The sequence below is a fragment of the Hirundo rustica genome, chromosome 2 (assembly GCF_015227805.2).
Source record: "Hirundo rustica isolate bHirRus1 chromosome 2, bHirRus1.pri.v3, whole genome shotgun sequence".
Taxonomy (NCBI): Eukaryota; Metazoa; Chordata; class Aves; order Passeriformes; family Hirundinidae; genus Hirundo; species Hirundo rustica.
Genome location: NC_053451.1, coordinates 24,343,869 through 24,365,833, shown reverse-complemented (window position 1 = coordinate 24,365,833; position 21,965 = coordinate 24,343,869). Strand labels below are relative to the sequence as shown.

General features: G+C 44.1%; 1 protein-coding gene across 6 annotated transcripts in view; it reads left to right on the top strand.

Annotated features, from left to right (window-relative positions):
- Positions 1-21,965, top strand: part of LSAMP (limbic system associated membrane protein) — a 987,281-nt gene that overhangs the window by 723,063 nt on the left and 242,253 nt on the right. The window lies entirely within an intron of this gene.

Genomic DNA, 21,965 nt, shown 5'->3' with positions numbered 1-21,965 from the left:
CTGCACAAATGCTATTAAGCTGGAGCTAAACTAATTTAGCTGGTGGAGTGGGTGGACAGAATCCTTCTTCCTATAAGAAAATGTGTATCACTGATTGCCTGATAAATATGTACTAAACCCCCACTTTTTAAAGAGAATGCAAGGATTGACAAAATGTCCAGACTCACAGCTGGAGCAGAAAGGGACAGCTGTTCCACAACAGACAATTACCTTAAAACGGAGAAGCATTTACACAACTACTTCCCTGTAACACTGCAGGAATGAGCTCCTTGCAGCACAGCACAATTATACTGTAGGAGACTGCCGAGTACAAGCAGCTCTGAGGCGTTGTCTCTTGCAAAATTCTTGCAGGACCTTTAGTGACAAGAAGTGGTCAGGCACTTGTGCTCAGCATTCATCCATAAAACCAACTGCTGTGTTTCTGCACCTGCCGGACAGCACATCGATCTTATTAGATCTAGTCCTTGCTTAAATCCATCAGGCTTCCATATGCAGTGGCAGACAGGCAAAACCTGAAATTTGTCATAAATATCAGTAAAGGCAGGCAGGTGGTTGGGGCTGGCGAGTGTTGCCATTAAGGCTGCTGAGAGTTGTAAGAATGAGCTGATGGGCTTTTGCCAGAAAGGCCAGAGATTGAATCCTGTCGTAGCATGCAGTAGGCTGACTCTTGTGAAGATCAGGTGAATAAGATTCAATTCTCACCATCTCTCTGGCTTGCAGACTGCCAAGCACTGCTTATTCAAGTATGGAAAATTAGTGATATTCTCATAGTTTATGGTAACCTGCCTTAGGGACCTAGCTCTGAAAAGACTTGATGGGGAAATAGTCCTGGTGTTGAAAGCTAGGAAAGAGGTGATGCCTCTGCCCCTTATTATGAATTCATTATTACATTATTTACTTATTTTTGAAGATTCTAAAGTCTTAACCTCTGTTATTTATGGTTTATGCGCCTGTTTGTCAATAGAGAGTGACCTGATAAAATGCCAGTTAGTTCTTGCTTACCCTGACCATGGATGTTGGCGTCTTGCTGGTGGAACATTAACCGCTCATCTGTGAGCTGTGATTTCTTCACTTTTGCCATGAAGACCTCTTGATTTGCTTCCCCAAAGCAAGAAACTTGGGATGGTATTACTCAGCTCCCTTCCAACAGCTGCACTGTGTTGAGCAGAGAAACCAACACCTTAGCTTGTTAAAAATCTCCTCTTAGGCAGAGCAATTTTCATCTTGAATTAGTGTCAGATGAGCCTATGCTTAGAGGAGGGAGCCATATTACATGGTGGGGAATCTCCAAAGGGCCTTTGCCCCGTATGTACTTTGCAAGGAAGTTGCTGTGAGGCTGGTGATCTCAAACACCGGTTTGTTGGGATCTCTTTTCTGATAGCTGTTAGTCAGTGAGCTGTCTTAAGCAGATGTGTGGCCTTCATTGCCCTAGTATATGAGTACCTCTCAATCTTTTTAATGCATTGTCAGAGCACCTCAGGCGTGCAGGGAAGTAAAATTACTCTATTTCACAGATGGGGAACAGGGAAATTGATGGTTAAACCCTCAGAAGGATAATAGGTACCAAAGCCTCCCCCAACTGCTACTCTTGGCTCTTAAATCCAAGCCTACTTCTTCATTGATGCCCATTTCTATGTAGAGAAATATATATACATTTCTAGTGTTTACGAGCATTTAAAACCCTGTACTTGCAGCTGTATTTCTGTCCAAGACCAGAAGAATCCCAGTCCTAGTACAACTGAGCAACTCAGCCACTCAGTGTTAGAGCAGAGTCTGGCGGGCAGAGGTGGGAGTGTGTTAGTCAACAGGTTGTGCATTGTCCTTCCTTTCTCTGGCCCAGTTAATTTATTATTAGTGCATGGCAGATTCAACAGGTAGAGCCTAGAATTTTGTGAACACTCGTGAAGATTATGGACATTCCTCTCAGAAGTGGAAAAGGATGAACTGAACGTTCTCAGACAGCAAACAGAATTAGACCTACATCCTTGATGAGTTTCTGAGCTGTTGGGCTATAATATGAAAAGGAAGTTATTAGCAGTCACTTCTTTTTCCATCCTTTTCCTTTTTTTTTTCCTTTTTTGAAAACTATAGTTGTTCCAGAAGAGAGCAGATTTATTTTCCTGACTATTTAGTCAAAGAGACAGTCAGCATTTGCTAGGTTTATATAGTCAATATTCCTCTTTACATAACTCACCGCATTTCCTTCATTAACACCTCTGCAGCATCCTCTCCCAGATACATAACGCAGTTACTACTGCAGAGCTCCTTTGGAAGAGATCATGTCCAGGGACTGGCTCTGCTCAAATGGGTAAGTCAGCAGGTAGCAAGAGTAAGTTCACAGTTTAGGAGGCTCTGGGAAAAGTGGTGAGGCAATTTGTAATTTTAATGGTTGACAGTTGAGGCAGATCAGTGACAGGAGCATTACAGCAAAGCTTCTACACCAGCTGATTATCATTCTGTCCACTCTATCTCCTTGGTTCCCTCAACATCAGAGAACTCAAAAAGGTGTAGAGAAGAAGGCAGAAAATTTGATGTGAGAGTCTGAGCTAATGGAACTGGCTAAAAATAAAAGTGAGGTCTTTATAGACTATGAAGAAGATGACGAAGAAGGAGAAGTTGTTGAGAAGGGATTTAATTGAGTGTAAAATCCTAAATTGTATAGGTAATGCCAAGGCCTGTTACTGTTCACAGGCTGGCTCACGGAGGGTACAGGCAGCTGCAAAGCGAATGAGTTCAGCTCAGCTTATCTTTCAGGGCATATTCACACAAAACCCACACGTGCCTGGGACAGAGACTAGCAAGAGGAAGGAGCTTCAGTACAGCAGGGGTGAAAGGACGTATCAAGAGGAACAGTGAACCATGAATGTCTGGACTGGACAGCTGAGGAGATGGATGGTGTAGCATCAAGCAAATTACTTGGTTACAAGGAAGAAGTGTTCTGGCCTATACCTGTGGAAGTAAAGGTATAGCACGGGTAGGATTACCTGTGTTGCTTCAAGCTCACAAAGCTGCAGAGGTAATGTTAGGTCCTTGCCGCTACTCTAGTTGTAGTGTTGAATGATCCACACTGTGAATTGTACCACTTAAAGAAAGTGGTATTTTCAGAGTAGAAAATCTGATCTGCCCAATGCTCCTGAAGAATCGAGGAAGGAGCTGCCCTCTGCCCACTCAAACCTGGTGAAACAGGCATGGGACCAAGTCTGAATGACCAGAAAGCTTGCTTGAAAACTGCAGGATGCCAGAAGTTGTATGCAGGGCACTTATAAAATTTGTTTTCTGGTGCTGTGTTCACCATAGCTCTGACAGATGTCCAAAAGTAGGGTGGAAATAAACAAGTATGTTAACCCTGCATGCATGGACCCCTCTGACAGAAAACTACCAACCTGCTCTCAGTTTTGCCCTACCAACTTCATTACAGTGAGGACTTGGCTACCAGGAGCAAGAGATCTGTGATACAGGGGTGGGGCAGCCAGCTACCGCTCCAGTCTCACACCTGGATCTCTTATAACTTTGGATGTACTCTCTTTGCATGCTTCTTCTTCCGTACTTTGATCTCAAAGTAGGAGCACTCCAAACTCTGGGGTGAGAAAAACTGAAACTTCAAGACAGGTTGAGCTTTGTTCCTTGATATCATCCAGCCTGCATTTGTGGTTTGGCTGGTGCGGAAATTTGGGGCAGGTCTCAGTCTACTGTAGCTCACATGGGCAGGGAAGGAAAAGGGAGGAAAGGAATAAGTGAGAGCAGTGCAGTGTCAGTATTATACTGACATTTATTTGGTGTTTCAGTTGAAGCCTGAGCATGGCGAGTATGTTCTCAGAAAGGAATCTCCATCTTCTTTAACCTTCTGTTGCTTGTGTTTGCAGAAGGAGACTTGGAAGTATCACCCAAAATAACTGAAATTCTTAGGAACCTTTGTTTCTTTCCCCTCCTTCTTCCCACCTTCTGCAATTATATTTTTGGTAGTTTAAGCTGGCAGTACTGCTGATAACATTTTTAACATGGTCCTCTCTCTGAAGGTTACACTAAATAAGGGAAATATCATTAAAACCAGGGTGGCGCTTCAAAGGGAAGATTTTCAGTATCAGCAGTGAGAATGAGGAGGGGAGAGGGCTATATGGGGATTCCAAGTACAGAGGGAACATATTAAATAAGCGAGATCTGTGAAATTAGTGCAATGCCATCTCTTTGCAGCGATTAGAACAGAATTAGTTTTTCAAGGGGAGAATAGAGCTGGTTTCCAATATCACTAGAAAATGATTTCCAAAAATGTGCTGCAATGTGTGAGGATTTACTGAATTCTTCATTTTAAAATGAATAATAATAAGAATTTAGCTAATAAGAATGTAGACATACAAACAAAACTATCCTCAAATGCTGTTTAGCTTTTCTGTATCTTCTGGGAATTAGCTTCTGCCTTCAGTCTGATTTTACCTGCTATTGCTCTAACCTAAACTTTTCATTTTTATGAGAAGAACTGGAGTCAGGAGGATTATGGGCCCCTCAGCTTTTGATTTTTAATAAAAAGCGAACATTTACTTCTGAACAGTAGCAGCGAGAAAGGGAATTAAATCTGAGGAGGGCAGGCTGACCTTTGGGAGTGCAGGCGTGCTCACATGCAGAGATTCCCTTGGTGTCTCTCTGTTGCCTGCCCCTTTTGATGGTACATGCACTGGTCCATGTGCATGCAGAGGTGCATTATACATACTTGTGTTGCTGTAAGCTCTCACACTCATTGTTTCTCTTGGATGATCCCCTATGAAGATGCCTGAGTGCTTGTTGCACTATTTTTTTCTTCCTACCATGTTACACACACAAACTCCCACCTCCTTTTCTTACAGTAAATATTCTCTTAATACCATCTTAATGCCATCTGCTCAACTATTCAGAAGAAAGAACAGGATCTGCTAAAGTGTTGTTTAAGATACTGAAAGGCAGAATATATCTGAGTTCTGACTTTTGCTTCCTGCTTTGTTAGTGTGCATTTACAGTGTGCATTTATTTGAAACCAAAACAGCTAGAAACGTAATGTTGGTACTTGAAAGACAAGCTTGGAAGGCTTCTGGTTGATCATCCAACTTTAGAAGCTGTCACTTTTGGGAAAAGCCCTCCCCATACAGTCACAGAGCACTGCTAAAATTGCTAACATAGGCAATATCAGTGGAAATCAAGATTGCAGGAGAGGTGACAACACTGACATAGTGTTTTCTAGTGCTGCTCAGGGCAGGGCTTCCTGACCCAGCAGTAGGAAGAGGGAAACAGCCTTTCCCTTTTCACTGCATATTTATGCTCCTGAGACAGCTATCAATGTGCCAGGATAATAAGGCAGTAATGGAGGATTTCCCAAGAAAGAATAATCCTGGCGGGGCCGAAGGAGCAGATGTATATTATTTGTATTGGCAGAAGCTGAAAAACAGCCCAGCCCCAGCCCCACACTTAGAGAGGCACACTTATAATTAAAACCCAACAGATTTATTGCCTTGACTCATTCTGGTATTTATCAAATTATAGCTGGGTGGCACAGAACTATATGGCATGATTTACAGTGGTGGTGTGGAAAGGCATGGCAGTGATTCCCTCCCAGGAGAACAGAGGGAGTTTTGTTTCTATTGTGAGAGGACCAGACATGGTGGGAGAACCTGGGTAATTAAGCTCTTTGTCACAGCCAACCTCTCCCCTCCTCTGTGTGTGTTTGCACAGATCTAATCACTCTCATCACATGAGACACTCTAATCATTCTGACATTACGTATGGGGGAGCAGACATCTAGAGAGCGAGAGCTGCTTTCTTCACCACCAGCACCATCGGGATTGTCTAGCTGTGTTATTTTAACCCCCTGATGAAACAAAACACACAGGAAATTGAGAGCGGGCATAATGAATATGGAAACAGGTTATAGATGTCGGCGTCAACTAGGATGCAGGTTTCCCCAAACTTTACAATTCTTGTGTGCATTTAAGTAAATCAATTCCAGTTTGCATGCAGTGATCAGTAGTATATAATTTTTGCATTTGGAGAACAACAGGGGAGACCCAATGAAGGTAATATAAGGCCAGTAAATTGCAGACCCAGCAAAGAGACTGTGTTAGTCTCATCATGGATGCAGCACTTGCCTCAAATTGTAATGGCACAGAGTAAGTTCAAATCCCACCGGGTGTTCTGTTTTTATTAGAAATACTTCATATCTCTTACTCTCGGTGTCAAATGGATCGCTGTGCTTTCAGCACTTAATTATCTTTATCATCCAAAAATACTCTGCCTCTAATGAAAATATTTAAACAGCTCTTCCAGGAGCAAAACATAATGCCAGACCCTGTTGCTCAGAACGGCCTCAATTCCTGAGGATGTCAGAGTGGGCATGGAAAGGGCTGTTGCCTCACAGATGACATCCCCAACAGCACAACGCTGGGATTTATGGAGGCCAGCAGAACAGGACAGGAACTGGGGCATGGGCTCCCTTTCCATGTAGCTCAGCTGCCACTACACCGATTTTATGTAACTTCACCGGCTGGGGTAACCAAACACGACTTTAGAGCCTTTATGCTCCGTTTTGTTACCCCCAAGGTATTTGTGGTGTTCCATGTATTTCCTGTTAAGAGGGAGCAGTAAGCAAGGCCTCCTACGACTAATCTAAGGCTTGCAGTTTCTTCTAGACTACAAGTGAAGTTTGTATTATCTTGTGACTAAACTGTGTTCTCGCTTCCATTATAGCGAGGGCAAATTCTGCTGATGTTGCTCCTGTTTTGCTGACGTTTCTACCCATTTGTTTCCACCCCTGCAAAGTTTTCTTCCACACTAGTTTTGCATATCAAAAGCCGACTACATCGGGTCTATTATATATGGTGGGTGTAATGGAATTGTCAAAAGCATCTAAGTGGTTGAGGAGGTTTTGTCTATAGCGGAATCACATGTGTGACTGAAGTCTGGAGTAGTCCTACCTGACCTAATTTGAACTTCAGAACTACTGATAGAAGCGAGATGTCAGCACAGAAGTTGTTGGCATGGGCTGTGAATGAGACTGTGGAATGTCCAGAAGGGCTAATTTTCTTTGAAGTCTGTGTCACTGTGCTTTAGTGCTCCTGTTGTCAGTGACCCCAGCTACTTTAATACCTTTGTGGCCGTGTCAGATAAATTGTAGTCCTGTCTCCAGTCTCGGTGTGTATGCACTGCTTGTATGGATACTTGAATGCTGCAAGGGAAGCAAGAAAATCTGGAGACCAAACACAGCAAGGTGCTTTATAATTATGGTCTTGTGGTATATTTGTACAGATGAGAGGGTTTATTTATTGTGGTGAATGTGAGCTTTGATATTGCTAATGCTCAGTAAGAGTTCATGCTTCACTTTCCAAATGGAGGCTTCCTCTCTTTCTTAGGAGCAGCGCACATGGTAAAATGAATTATTTCTTGTAGCATAGAGTACAATAACTGCTGCCTCCATTTACTTCTGGGCATGGATAATGCCATGGATTCTGCTGCCTTGCCTTCAGAGCACTTTTGTTTATTGTCATAAAATACAGAGAAAAGGGCATTTCAAGAGCACTTTTCTTTTAACTACTTCGGTCTTACCACTGTATTACTAATACTGTTTTGTTGTTTCCAAATAGTGTGGCTTTCATTCTTCCTGACAGCATTTATTTTCAGAGATTTCATTCCGCTTATTTCATGATTATATTCCGATTCTCAGATAATGTACATGCATTTTCATCAAGTCACAACATAGAGGCATTATTGATACTATTCTGCTTCTAACTGGGGATCAGACTCACTCAAAATTTGTGTAAGCCGCCTAATGAATCTGAGCAGAGTTTTAGCCCAGTGACAGACAGATGACTAAATACAGTCAGCTTATGCCTGGCTTTGCCCTTTTTTTCTTGCTGCAAGCATTAAACAAGGCAGTAACAAAGTTCTGCCAGTCCTTGATGCTAGAAAAGACTGGTCAAAATGAGAATCAAACTTGGCAAAGTATCCATATTTAAATATTTTTTTTCTGCAGTTTTGGAAACTTTCAGTATTCTCCAGAGTGATTTGCTAGAAATGATTTGGCAAATTTTGAAATGTTTCAACACTTTGTAGAGCATCATTGAGGCTTCTTGTCTGTCTGACATGAACTGGCAGAAGGGGCTATGTTTACAGCTACCACTGAAAAATGCCAATTAAGTAGTGTGCTACTAGTGGAATAATTAAAATGTCAGACAGCATACTCATTAAGTGTTCTCAACAGCTGGCCCAAGTGGTTATGTTAGGGGTTTGAGCATTTTTTGTGCTTGTTTACGAGACCTTTTTTGCAAGATCTGTACTGTCACTGTGGAAAATCTGCTTTTGTCACTGGGGCAAGCATGCTCTCAGTGTCGCCTGTGTGTGTAAGTAGGGCACTCAGTTAGGCTGAGGCCACTTTTGTAATTTCCTCTCAATTTCGCTGTTTAGCCTAGTGATAGGATAATAAGCACTAATGCCAGCAGGGATAGCAAACCCCTCTAACTAATCTTGTTGACCACCCTGCTTTTATTTGCAGTTGATAGTGAGTAAGATAGCTGTACTTTCGCTTCTCAGGTTTGGCTTGGGGAGGATAGAATTTGCTGTGGAGTTGAATAGGCGGTGACATTTCTACCTGCGGCTAAAACAGCCGGAGCTTGGAGCTGATCATGCCCTGCTCCTCTCTGTGGAGTGCCTATGGTGCAGTGCCAGGCTATCTTTGGGCAGCCTCCTGTGTTACCGTGCTGCAGCTTCTGGCACGGGGATGATAGATGTTCCACGCCAGCAATGAGATCCATATGGTCCGTGTACCATACAGCCTGAGCCAGACGGTTTTCTTGGGCTAGAAGCACTGAGCTCCTATGGCTGTCCAAACGCCAGTAATTTCCCTCCCGCGCTCCTGTCCTTGCTCTGTTTCTGTCCGTGCGATTCCCTCACCACGCTCCTCTCTCTTCCCTCTCCGCAGGCTGCCCCACCGCTACCTGCAGCCCAAAGTTTCTGCTGCGTCTTCATTTCCTCCTCGTAGATCAATTCAGCCTGTCCTGCCCAATTTGCGCTGCTGACTGGCCTTGGCAGCCTCCGTCCTTGTCACTGCTTTGCTGAATTAAAAATTAAGCCATGTCGGATGAGAGCAGGGGAGAGGCTTTCTGCCGGCCATCAACAGGGTCCATTGACAGTTTCTCATCCTGCTACCTCAAATGCCAGCTAACGACAGCAAAGAAAACCGGGCCGCTTCAGGCAAAATCCTGCTTGTCTGGAGATGACATCAGAAGTGTTTTGGGGGATTTTTCCTATCTGTAGAAGGATAGCAGAGCGTAGGCAGACATCAGTATGCAAACGTGATGCGTGTATGCACTCCTGAGTCCTTTTGGACGCAGGGTTTTTCCAGCCTCACACATTTTGGCTACTGCAGTTTAAATTAGCTGAAAAACAGTCTTCAGTTTTGCTTGTTTGGAAGCAATTCCCACTGTTTTTCCCTAGCAGCTTGCTGGAAAGACATGATGGTGCATGGTGAGCACTGGTTTTGGTGCAGATACTTGATTTCAGAATCGCTGAGACTACAGAAATATTGCAAAACTTTCTGCTGCTGGAACTCGGGGGCCACTTCAGAAATTCGGTTAAGGTAGGAAAGCATCTGGCTGATGGCATGACGAAGGCTTGCAAAGCTGTGTCAGACTGGAGATCAGTTTTATAGAACAAAGTTGTGACTTGTTGGCATAAACTATTTCCTTAGTCCTCTGTTGTCACGCCACACATGTTTTGCACAAGCCCTCCAGTGCTGCTCAGACAATCAAATCACCTCCCCAGCAAAGAGGACCTGCAGGCCATGAGTTTCAGAAAGGCTGAAACACTTTGCATGTTCCTGCAAGTACCAAGCCTGCTGCCCTTCCTGTGGTCTGGGGACACCGAGTGTTTCACCTGACTAGGAGAAATATCTCCCTATTAAGACAGGAAATTTGCAATGCAGGCATTGAATGTCCTCATATACATTGGCTTCTAAAAGTGAAAGAGGAAAAAAATGCAGGGAGAAGGACCGGTTTGGGGAGATAAAGATGTTTTACATGATTTACAGTTTGACCTTCAGATGTTGTTACCAGTGCATCTGAGGAAAGATCAGGTACTTCTAGATGGACCAAGGATTTTCTTTTCCCTTATCAGAGGGTTAAATTAAATGCTCTTTCCCAGCCCTTTTTCCTCAGGTCTGCTGGCTGATAAAAGGAAGATCTGTGTTCTCAGCCAAGGAGACAGGTAATCCTCAAGGAGGAGGCAGTGGAACAGACTGTAGGGCAATAGAAAAGAAGGTGCTGCTTTCCCTAGTGGGGAGGAGAGGGGCTGTGTCCCAGCCTTTTCTTCATGGCATTAGAGCACAGCCCAACAGCACGACTCAGGAGTCAGGCTAAGGTATGCTGCTGGGTCACTGCATCCTCCCTTTCCTGGGCCTTGAGGGGAAGCTGCTTTGAAAAGATGCAAATTCTTCTCAGTGCCTTGCGGGAACGATGTATCAGTGAGAAGAATGAGTAATGGGAACGGTGCTGGGGTCAGGTGGAAAGATCACCAGGTAAGGGACAGTGACAGCAGCCTGTGTGATGGTTTGTGTTCAAAGTAATGCACTTTAGTGTGGTTTTACCTCATCTCTGGGAGATCCCTCTGAGAGACAGGCCTGGTTTTGGGTTCTGCCTCTGTCCAATCTTTCTTTCAGCATTTTCTTCCAACCAAAGCCACATGGGGAAATGATTAATCTGAGAGGCAGGCTGGGCTCTTGGCGGTGGTGCTGCAGCCTACCTAAAATGTAGTTAGGTGGAGCTTTCCTGCTGGAAAAACAGTCCCACTTCTTGAGCTGTCCTGGCTCCTTCAGGAGAAAAAAAGCATGTGTTTATTTCAGTCAAGCAAGTGAAGAGTGTTCTCCTTGAGCAGCCCAGGGGAGAGACTGAATGTGCAGAACACCCGGCATTCTTGCATAGTCACTTTTCTGAGTAGAACTGCATTTCGAGGATGCAGAGCTTTGCTTGGTGTGGGAGGAACTAAGCTTTCCTGCTGCTGCCTCAGCATTCGTGCCATCCGTTTGCGTCGAGCAGGTTTTTTTCCTTTCCTTTTTTTTTTTCCTGAGTGCTCCATGAGATATTACTGACTCTTTAATTATATCGGGAGCTCCATGAACTATTTTGATGTGTTGTCTCTCTGGCTTTGGCACATATTCTGTGCTGATGACACATGGTCACTCTTGTGTGTCTCTGTCTTACTCTGTCACCACGGGATTTCAAATGTTGCCCTTGGATCTGACACTTTGGGGACTGGCCAGACTTTAAAAAATCCTCCTGCCTTCAGATACCGGTACAGGTAATAAAAGGGATTTATCAGCCTACACTTTTCTGTGCCTGTGGGATTGTGCAAGGTGAGTTCATACTCAGTTCTCATGAGACCTGCTTGCCTTTTTTTCCTTCAAAATAACATGCAGCAAAACTTAATTTTCTTGAGGGTTTTTTCCCCCCACAAACTGTACCTCAAGTGCTTACAGAGCAAAACAATTCACCACAGTGGGTAAATGAGTATATTAGAGCCTCCAGTCAAAGAGACAAAAACAAAACAATGAGGAGAGCGAGCCATGAACAGCCTGGAGCTAGGGAGAGGATGAGGTCAGAGCAGCGTTGGGAAGGAATAGATATGGCTGAGCTGGCAGCAGGACTGCTGTACACAGTGTGAGCTGAGGAGTCCTGGGCAAAGACATGTCGTTCCATAGAAGGAGAAAGACAAGCTTGGTGTGAGGCAAGGGCAACAGAAGATGGCAGGGAACTCATCTGGAACAAATACAGGGAAGACTCAAAATCAGGGGATGGGTGGTTTGAGAAGTACATGGTGTTAAGGAGCAGGGGTTGTTGGAACAGCTCGAGCTGCAGAACAGCAGCATATAATTTCTGATAGGGAGAGACATAAGTAGACCCATGCAGATACATGTGAGGGAAGGTTTAAGAGGAAGAGAAGACATTTCCTCCCCACAGCGGCATGACACAAAAGCTTTGGAGCAACTTTTGCCTTCTTAGGTTGAGCAGGGGTGAGCATTGACCTGCTGTATTTCAGGTACCCTTAGGTGGGGACTGATCTAATGCTGTCCCCCACTGGGCCACTCGTGCCAGGGCTTGCCATCAACACTCCCAGGCATGCAGTGGTTTGGCCACTTCAGGAGAATTTGGGATTTCACAAACGAGAACACATGGAGGTGTGGCAGACAGCCACTAGCCAGTTGTTTTCTTTTACCTCTCTTTGCTAAATTGGTGTGATCAAAACATACCCAGGACCTGGGAGTCTAAATAATGGCCTTGTGCTCCCTGTGTGGAGCTCAGTAATATTTACTGAGCCCGACGGCTTCATTCTCCTGCGTGCTGACTGCATTAATGGCGGGTGCAGGGAGGGAGGGCAGGGATGAAGGATAGCTGAGAGGGGTCCGGGCGACACAGCTAACGGATGGCCTTATTAGAGACACTTTCCTGGGGCCTAAGTGGAGCTTTTTTGTCTGAGTCGGCAAGAAGTGGGTCATTTTGCTGGGCTGTCAGGCCCCAGCTCTCACTGGAGACAGGAGGCTGGGACTGCAGCAGCCTGCTGGCCTCTCACTGCTGTATTTGGCTGGTGGATGAGGTGGTGCAGGGCTGAGGGGGGAGTGGGAGAGACCATATCCATAAGAGACCTCAGGGATCCCTGCCTGGAAAAAAAAAACTGAGATCCAAACTGCTCTCTCACCCTACCCTGCCAGTGAGCAGTATTTGGAGGTCAGTAGGGAGGCAATGTAGCTGACGCCCCCCATCCTCCCCAAGACACTGCCTTCTGCCCAAATTTCATTGCCACCTCTCTTTCTCTTCACTGCCTGCATGTTTGGAGAGGCAGTGATGCCTGAGGTGCGAGCTCAGGCTGCTGTCCCTCTCACCTGTCACTGATTTTTGAGAGCCTAGTGGCAACTGGGTCTCATTGATCCTGCTTTGTGCCTGAACCACAGGGATCCAAGCCTGTTGCAGCCTTCCATGGGAAGTCCTGTCTCTGTCTTAAAGTCTCACTGCTGATGGCTTTGGCTCCGCAAGTACCTGCTTCTCTCTGTTGTATTGGACTAAAAGGGGGGAACATCACACGTGTAGGATGCCCTGCCCATCCTCCCCATCATAACTGTGTTGAAAAAATCTTGTCTGAGGCTATTTCCAGCCCAGAGGGAAACAAATTCTCCTAAGAATTTACAGATCAATATCACCAGAGTTGAAGTCAGATATAGTCTTCAATGAGATGTACATTTTTTTCAGCACTTTTCCAAAATGCAATCAGTGATGCTTGTGATGGTCACCCATCCTAGGAATGTAGATCAGCTGCCAGAGGGAATTACTGGGTTTAACCAGTTCACCCGGGGGAGGAGCTGGTTAAAACTGAGAGAATACTTTGTCACAGAATATGCAGAGTTGGAAAAGACCCAAAAGGATCATGGAGTCCAACTCCTGGCCCTGCACAGCACCATCCCAAAGAATCACACCACGTGCCTGAAAGCATTGTCCAAACGCTTCTTGAATTCTGCCATGCTTGGTGCTACGACGCCTTCTCTGGGGAACCTGTTCCAGTGCTCGACCACCTTCTGGGGGAAGTATCTTCTAATATCCAGCCTAAACTTCCCCTGACACAACTTCAGGCCATTCCCTTGGGCCCTGTCACTGGTCACCACAGAGAAGGGATCAGTGCCTGCCCCTCCTCTTCCCCTCACGAGGAAGCTGTAACTGCAGTGAGATCTGTCCTCAGCCTCCTCTTCTCCAGGCTGAACAGACCCAGTGCCCTCAGCAGATCCTCACACAGCTTGGCCTTTCCCTCCACCATCCTTGTGGCCCGCCTTTGGATGTTCTCTAATAGCTTTATATCCTTCTTATATTGTGGTGACCAAATCTTGCTCTAAAGGAGGTGAGAAATGGAGAGAATAGACTGGGGATCCCTGATTTGCATTACACTGACTTCCCACACGAGCTGACATTATGTGAGGGATAGCTGGAAAGGGTGTTGCAGCTGGGGTAAAATTTCTCACACATACAATTTCTATTTCATGAAGTGGCATCTCTCTTAGATGTATGTGGCTGCTATGTACGCTGGAGAAAGGCTGAAAGAGATACTTTCTCGAGGGAAAATGCAGATCCAGCTGAAATGCTAGCCTGGGAGACCAGAGTAAAGATGAAAGTTTGTTACAAATGAAAGCATGACCAGCTTGTTCTTCTTTTCTAAAATGGTGGAGGCGAAGAGAAAGGACCGGTACCTGACCTTCCCTGCTCTCCATCTTCAATAGCTTTGTTTTCTGAGATCATCTTCTGCAGAGGCTAAATTGTGCTAATCCTCAGAGTAAACGCTGCAGTTTACATTTCTGCGAATCAGGACAGAATGCAGAAGACCAGTTTAATGTAGGTTTATTTATCCTATCCCCGCTCTGTACCCACAGAAACGGTATCAGATTCTGCGTATGAACTGATTGGGAGGGAGAGTATGGGTCGGGCTACACACCCAAAATTCATCAGAGATAGTTGTGGGTGCCTTTGGCACTGCTCAATTGTTGGTTCAACTTCTCAGTGATTTGCTGCACACAGGAGCATCAGAATTGCTGGTTTGGTTTAGACAGATGTAATATCTGGGCTCCAGTAATTGCCAAATAATTCAGAAAGGTGAAAGAAAGCCTGTACTACACCATAACAGAATTACCTGTTCACAGGAGACATTTTCTTTCTGACTGAATGAGGTTAATGACCATCTAATGCCTGCCAGCATTAAGGTTTATGGTCCTTTATCAAACATAGATGATGACTCTTGTTGCTGTAAATGCTTTGCTCATTTTCCCCCTATTTGTTTGTTTGTTTGTTTGTTTGTTTGTTTGTTTTTAATACACAACCGTGACTTCGAAAAGTTCACTTTACGTAAAGGTGAAAAAGTCTTTGGGCAAGAAGAATTCATGAGCACTTTTGTTCTTAACTCTACAGGATGTCTATAAAGTGGTTACAACTGGGAAGAATGGTTATTGTTTAAAAAAAAAGAAAGAAATCCATTACTTGATCCCCCAAACAATCAGCATCCTCTTGCTGATTGCCATATCCTTGTGGCAGTAACGAATTAATGATTACCGTTAGATTAGGTCTTTACAGCGCGCGTGATGCTCCGAGAGCACGGCTAAATTGGGTTGGATGTAGTCAGGATTGCTGAGTCTGTACTCCAGCCTCCTTGGGCTGCGATCTTGTCAGAGCTCATAAGCTGAGCCAGAGAATTTGATTAGGCCGAGCCTTTGGGGAGGCTGTCGGGGAAGAGGGAAGAGCTTCGGCTCTGTGCTAGCAGAGTCTCGACTCACCCATACCTGCAGCTGGATTTGCCAGGGCCTGTGCACGAAGCTGGCAGGTGGACAGGCTGCCAGGATGCTCAGGCCCCCTCACAGGGGGATGTGGAATGGATGTGGGCTTCTGGGAAGTCCATCCCTGTCCCTGGCAGGGGAGGTAAGTCATTCAGTGCCAAAGAGTGGCTGCAGGGTCTGGCAGCGAGCGCTCCAAAGGGTGAACTGGAGCTCCTAAAAACTGAACAAAGCACCTGCCCATGAATGTGGTCTGGTGCCAAATGCAGCACCTCAGGCACCAGAACAGCTGAATGGGGCTTGTCTGAATCCCCTGGGACAAGACTCGGATCCCAAATTGGTGGTCTCCCTCCCAAGCCAGCAAGGCTTCCCTTCACAGCTGCGCATCCAGGAGCTGATTGGATCTGGCCCTTTTCAGCTTTTGACACTGACATGGTCTCTCTTCCTGGCATTAGGGCCTCAATTAGCCTCTTCTATTTCTGATGCTCTGAATTTGCGTGGTGAGAGCTGGGATTAAGGGCAGGCAGTCTTAACGCTGCTACTATTAATAAATAAGGAAGATTAGGAGCTTTGTCAGTAACATAGCGCTTCCTCCTTCATTTAATTATTCAAAAATACCTCATGTTTAACCCTCCACCCTCTGAATGAAATAAAAAAAAAAAAGAGTGAGATTAACAAAGATAAAGTTTAAATTAACTTTCTATAGTGTGGGTCAGGCAAGCAAATTCTTTCTCTTGTAATTGACTGACGCTGGTGCGGGCTTTTGCAAGAGTTTAAAAAAAATCTTCTGCTCCCTTTTTTACATAAATACATTTTCATATCAGGTTGGGAATATTTCTTTATGTGTTTGGGGACTGCTGTTACCTACTTACAAAGCACAAGTAGCAGCAGGGCAAATTTCTTTCCTATCAGCAGGCCACAGTTCATCTCTAGAGGGACCACATTCAGAATTAAACAAGGAATGAAATTTTTATGGCCCACTTTTCCCTCACTGATACTGCCAGGAAGGAGGATGTTTAGTGAACTTTTTGAGGTGATCTTTGGGCTGAAGTTTTCATCTCACAGGGAATTGTACTGATACCTTCTAACCCATTTCATAGGTGGTTGTCTAAGAGGTGTTAGTACCCAGTAACTGGGTACCCAGGATGCATTCCAGCTGCAGTGACCTCGAGGTACAAAAGTACTTCATGCCATTCCTATGCAGTTAAATTCCTTCGGGATGTGTATCTCAAAGTGTGACTACAGCAGTTTCCAGATGTTTCATATCTGCTCATGCTCTATAAAGAATGATGACTAAATTACAGTTTCATGACCTTAGAGATATAAAACGGGGGAGAGGGAGAGGTGGCTGGCTGGCAGAGAGCTTTACAGTAATGGGATCTTTGCCAGTATCATTCATGCTTGAGTCAAGGACTTTCATTTCCCAAAAAGAACTGGGGATTAGCGCAGCTTCCACAGCCTGCCCTGCAAACAGTCATGTCCCCTCCACAAATGTTGGTTGTGTGCCGGTGTTCTGAGGTCACCTCTCCATGTAGGGTTAATGAACATAGCAGAGATGGAGCTGCTTGGTGTCAAGAATACTGGAGGAAAAGGTGGCAGTTATTAAATATAATATGATCTACTTGCCTTCCACGCCTCTGGCCAAGGTGGGCTCTGCAGTGTCCAGGTGCAGGCTGAAGAGACCAGACTCGGTGCCCTATCCTTTCATCTCAAGCTTTGGGACTGCCACATGAAGTGTTATTTTGTATATTTGTTCTAGAATTGATCTTATGAGGCCCTTGGATTCAATGTCATTCCTATCGGGGTAGGCAGGAGCTGCAATCGCCGTAACTTGGCTTGGGATTTTGTTGTTGTCTTTTGCTGGCTGCTCTTGCCCTGTGTTCAGCATTTTGGGATACCAGAGATGCTGCTTCCCAGCTCCTGAAGCTGTTCTCAGGAGTCCATATAATGTCTGGGCTGTCTGTTTTTTCTTGTGACCTAGGATCAATAGGTTGTGCTGTTTCCAAGTGAACTGCTGCTAAATGGCTCTCTGACTACGTCTCTGATTTTTGTTCCTAAGCAGGCCTGCAAATCTCTGGGCATGTAAAGGCACATTCACTTTGAGGAAAGCCTGCTGCACATTGCCTGTTTCAAAGCAATTTTCATCTAGGAGATTAGCAGAGCAGCACAGGGATATCTTAATGTACAGTTACAAATTCAGAGGTAGTTTTCCAGGGCATCTATTCTAGTTTCCAGCTTTAGAAGGTGCTTTCAGCAAATAGTCTCTACTGTTCCCTTAACACCAACTGTTTCTGTAATGTTCTGGCCAGTGAACATATTCAGTGGAATATGACCAGAAAGGGACATGGCTTGAGTGAGCTAAATACATTATTTAAAAGATTATTTACTGGTTTCCTTGACCAGCATCTTGTACTGTCTTTTGTGTCATTCTTATCCTTGTAATGGATTATCTTGGTCTCTATAAAACACATGATGGGGATGTATTTTTGCTGTTGAAAAAGTCCCCAGTGACAGAAGGATGAACTCCAGATGAGCAATGTACTTTCATCCTCATATTTTCTCAGCCTGGACAAACCCTTCCTGCTGTTTTCCTCCCTGGAGCTGTGAAAGTTTGGGATGCTGAGACCTGCTCTTTATTTTGCCATGGCAGGAGATATCTCTGCTCTTACTGAGGACTGTGGACTCTACTTTTTTTGGGGGTTAGGTTTTTTGGTTTGTGCGTTTTTTGGTTTTGTTGGGTTTTTTTCAGTGCTTTGCCTTGCTACTGACCTGCAGAGCCTTAACAGTAGGCTGTGAATTAAGTGTCCATTGTCCACAGACGAGGCCATTTTCAGAGACTCTGCTGGAAAGGGCTGGAGTTGAAACCACAGTGATCCAGTCACAAGTGTTTGTTAAGCTCAAGGTGAAAGACTTGAGGCGCAGGGGCCAAATGAGTTTAAGATCATTTCTGTAAGCCTCAGTTTAGACTGTATGCCACTATGAAACTCCTCTTTGACCTTAACTCCCCTATTGTCCCCAAGAGATTCATCAAGCCTAGCTAGAGAAAGGAGGGAATTCCTTTTGGATAGAAAACTTACAACATTTCTAGACTTTTTTTTCCCCTGTATTTTGAAAATACAGTTAGCAAGTGGATGACAGCTATAAGAGTCATGTGGAAACTCACTTTTGGAATAATGTGAGAGTATAATAAAGAAAAAGCCTGGGAATGCTTTTTCATTTTCACAGAAGTGTGAGGATGATAGGACTTCTTGCTGTGAGCTTTCCTTCTGTTCAAGATGAAGCTATTAAGAGAAGCCACACACACACACACACAAGCCCCTTTGCTCTGAAAGCTCCCGTGCTCTCTGTGTACTGCTGCTGTCTGAAAGTATCATTTGTGTATTGCTCCATTTCAAACGCATCTCCTTTTTGCTCTCTCTTTCTCTTTGTCTTTGGAAAATGTTGGAGCACTTAAGCTGAGCAGGCTGATGGTGCCAGCTATCCTTTGTACACCCACACAGAGACTCAGAAATAAACATCCCTGCTGCGACCTGGAAGCTTTCTCTTCATAATAGCATGTGGGCACACACGCAGAGCAAGTGGCAAGAGGGGTCCTTAGCATGCTCTCCATACCTTTTGTTTGATGTGCAGGTTTGTGTACAGTAAATTAGGACTCATGCTTGGGGAGTGCATCTTTTTTATATAAGAGGGTCATCTTGTAAGTGGGGCAGGTCAAAGGATCTCGTGTCCCATGCTAAGCAGCTTTGACCCATGTAATGCACATCAGACTGTCGCTCTTAATTTGATGAACTAAATGCTAGATTGATAATCCTGCCTTTCTTTCCCCCTCTTCTTCTCTTTCTAAATATATCTGTGTATCTCTGGCTCCTGACTGCGAACTTGTATCTACCTTGCTCCATAGATTAATCATAAATATGGATGTAGATGACAGAAGGTTAAGGGCATGGTGGGAAGGCTAAGCAGCTCCGCTCCATTTATCATTGCTACACTGGATGTTTGGGGGGTGCCTCACCTGTCCCAGCTTCTTTGACACTTTTCAAGCAGTGTCAAGAGCAAAGGTATTAGAACAAACAGGTCACAAAAGCACCAATTTAAATCTTCCCTTACTGGTTACCTCTGTCTGAGCAAATGGCTCGCAACCCTCTGTGACTTTTTGAGTGAGTAGGAAAAAAAGAAAATCTGATAATTTTCAGTCAGATTGAGCAGATTTACACTCGGGTACAGAGAGCCAGACCCCTTGACTGCTGTATGTCACCAGGGTATCCAGGGTGTTTTGAAGGGGCAGATCAGTTGATGGCAAATATTTGTAGACAGTCATTCAAATTGAGTTTAAGAGTTCTGTAAAATTACAAAGATGCAAGGTCATATTCTGGAAATGAAACACCATTTTCTTTTTTGCATTGGGCAAATGGAATGAAATATGAATTGGAAGTGGTTAAAAACCCACCGATATTTCTGAAAACTTCGAGGTGAAGGTGAGCAGTGGAGTCCCTCTATCATTCTGAGCAACATGGACAGAAGTGTTATGTGCCAGGTGCATGATCTGCTGACCTGCAGCCTTACAGTTTGGGGCAGTGTGCTTTAGGGAAGATATAAACAAGCAGGAGAGAGCCCAGAGGGAAGCACCAGGCTTTCCAAGAGGCTGAGCAAACAGGACCTGCACAGGAAGGTTAAAAGAGCTAGAGCCATAAAAATTTACTTGCTCTAAATAGGGAAGGCAAAGAGAAACGTAAGAGTTCCTATAAATTGTTCTCTTAAAAGTGGCATTGATCTGTTGTGCAGCAAATCCCCAAGATGAGAATTAATAGGTTAAATACCAAGAAGACTTCCTAGCTGTAGGACTAGGAGTGTACTGGAAGGGGTTAGCGTGGGTGGGAGGATGTGGAGCTTCTCTCATTAGAGCTTCTTCAAACCATCTAGGCAGAAATTCTACAGGAATGGATTTGAAGGAATATTTGAGCCTGTCTTGGTGCAGTGGGCTGGACCAAATGATGTTCTTGAGGTAATTTCTAGTTCCACCTTGCTGCAATTTCTGTGATTCGACACAGTCAAACCAATCTGACTTCCATGTAAGCTGGGTGCCTTTCTTTTTTTACCCTGCTAAAATTACTCTGGTCTGAAACAGATGAGATAAGAGGAAAGGAGTAAATTTCATGTAAGCAAACTTTTCCAAATGCTTGTTGGATTTGTTTCTTTACTCAGTCTCTTTTAGGAGATTATTAAGGAACAAACTTGTCATTGGATATGAGATAAATCGGTATCATAAATAAAGTAAGAAGAAAAGCAAAATTTACTGAATAAATAGAGCAGGAATATATAGCTGGTTCTCAGCATGAAAAGATGCCACAGCTCAGCGGATGTGTCAGTGAGCAGTATTATGTCTGGTGTTTAATATGGATTAATAACCCAAAAATGGGAAGAATACATAGAAGGAAAAATGTGTAGATAATACAGCAATGTTGAGGTTACCCAAGCCTATAAAAGACTCCGAGGAGGTCTGACAATGAGCTCGCAGAGGCAATTTGCAAGCATCATAAGAGTAAATGAAATGCAATATGGCAAAGGCAAGGTGATGCACTCAGGAAACAACACATTAGAATTAGTTATGCTCGTTTCTGGGTTCGAAAATAATTGTAACTACTCAAAAGAAAAAAAAAAAGAGGAAAAAAAGGCACAACTGAGCAACTCAGTGAAAACATTTGTTGAGTCTGTAGTGATGGTGAAATAAAAGCATGCAAGATGATAGAGTGCATTAAGAAAAGGGTAGAGAATAATAGATAAAATAATACAGTACCATTATATAAATTGATGGTACGTGCTCTCCTTGTACACTGTTCACTTCGCTCACCCTGTCTCTCAAAAGAAAATAACAAAATTAGAAGAATGGCCAGAAAAAAGGAATCAAAATGTCTGGAGTCTTTTAATGGCTTCTTCATAAACAATGATTAAAAAGAGCAACACTGTTTTCTTGAGAAAAGACAAATAAGAAGCCTTGTAGCAGAAGTATAGAAATGGTCACCACAAAAAAGAAGTGCACTCAGCTCTTCCTATTTACGTTTCATTTTGTTAGAAGAACTGGGGAAGCAATTACATGATAAAAGAATCCAACTACTTTAAACCCCTGAAGGGGAAATACTTTTTTACAAAGTGCCTAATTAACATATGGAACTTGTTACCACCAGATAAAATCAGACACTTAGTAAGAGCTCAATAAGATTCAAACCCAACTCCTATATGGATGCTTACGAGATTTACAGATGAAATAGGGAAGACATTAAGAGATGAAATAGAACGTATTAACCTAAGATATGAGGATGCAAGAGGTCTTGCATCTTCTCATTCTGGGGTAACAAAGGTCAGCAAGTGTCTTGAGAGTAAAAGGCAATCTTTCTTTGCACCACGTTTTTGCACATGTGGCCAGTACTGGGCATTTTGGAAGCTTTTCTCAATAGAAGCCTTTTGCAAAGATGGGGTGTGGAAGATGTCAGTGTCGTGGTAATCTGTTTTTTGAATTGTGGTGTTTGAACAGTTTGGCAGTAAGGCAGCTGCCTTTCAGGTCTGATTCTGCCATTGACCCTTTTTGGGGTGTTTCACATCCTCTCTTCTGCTTCAGTTTACCTGTCTGAACATAGGCTGCACCAATGCAGCCTTGTGGTTT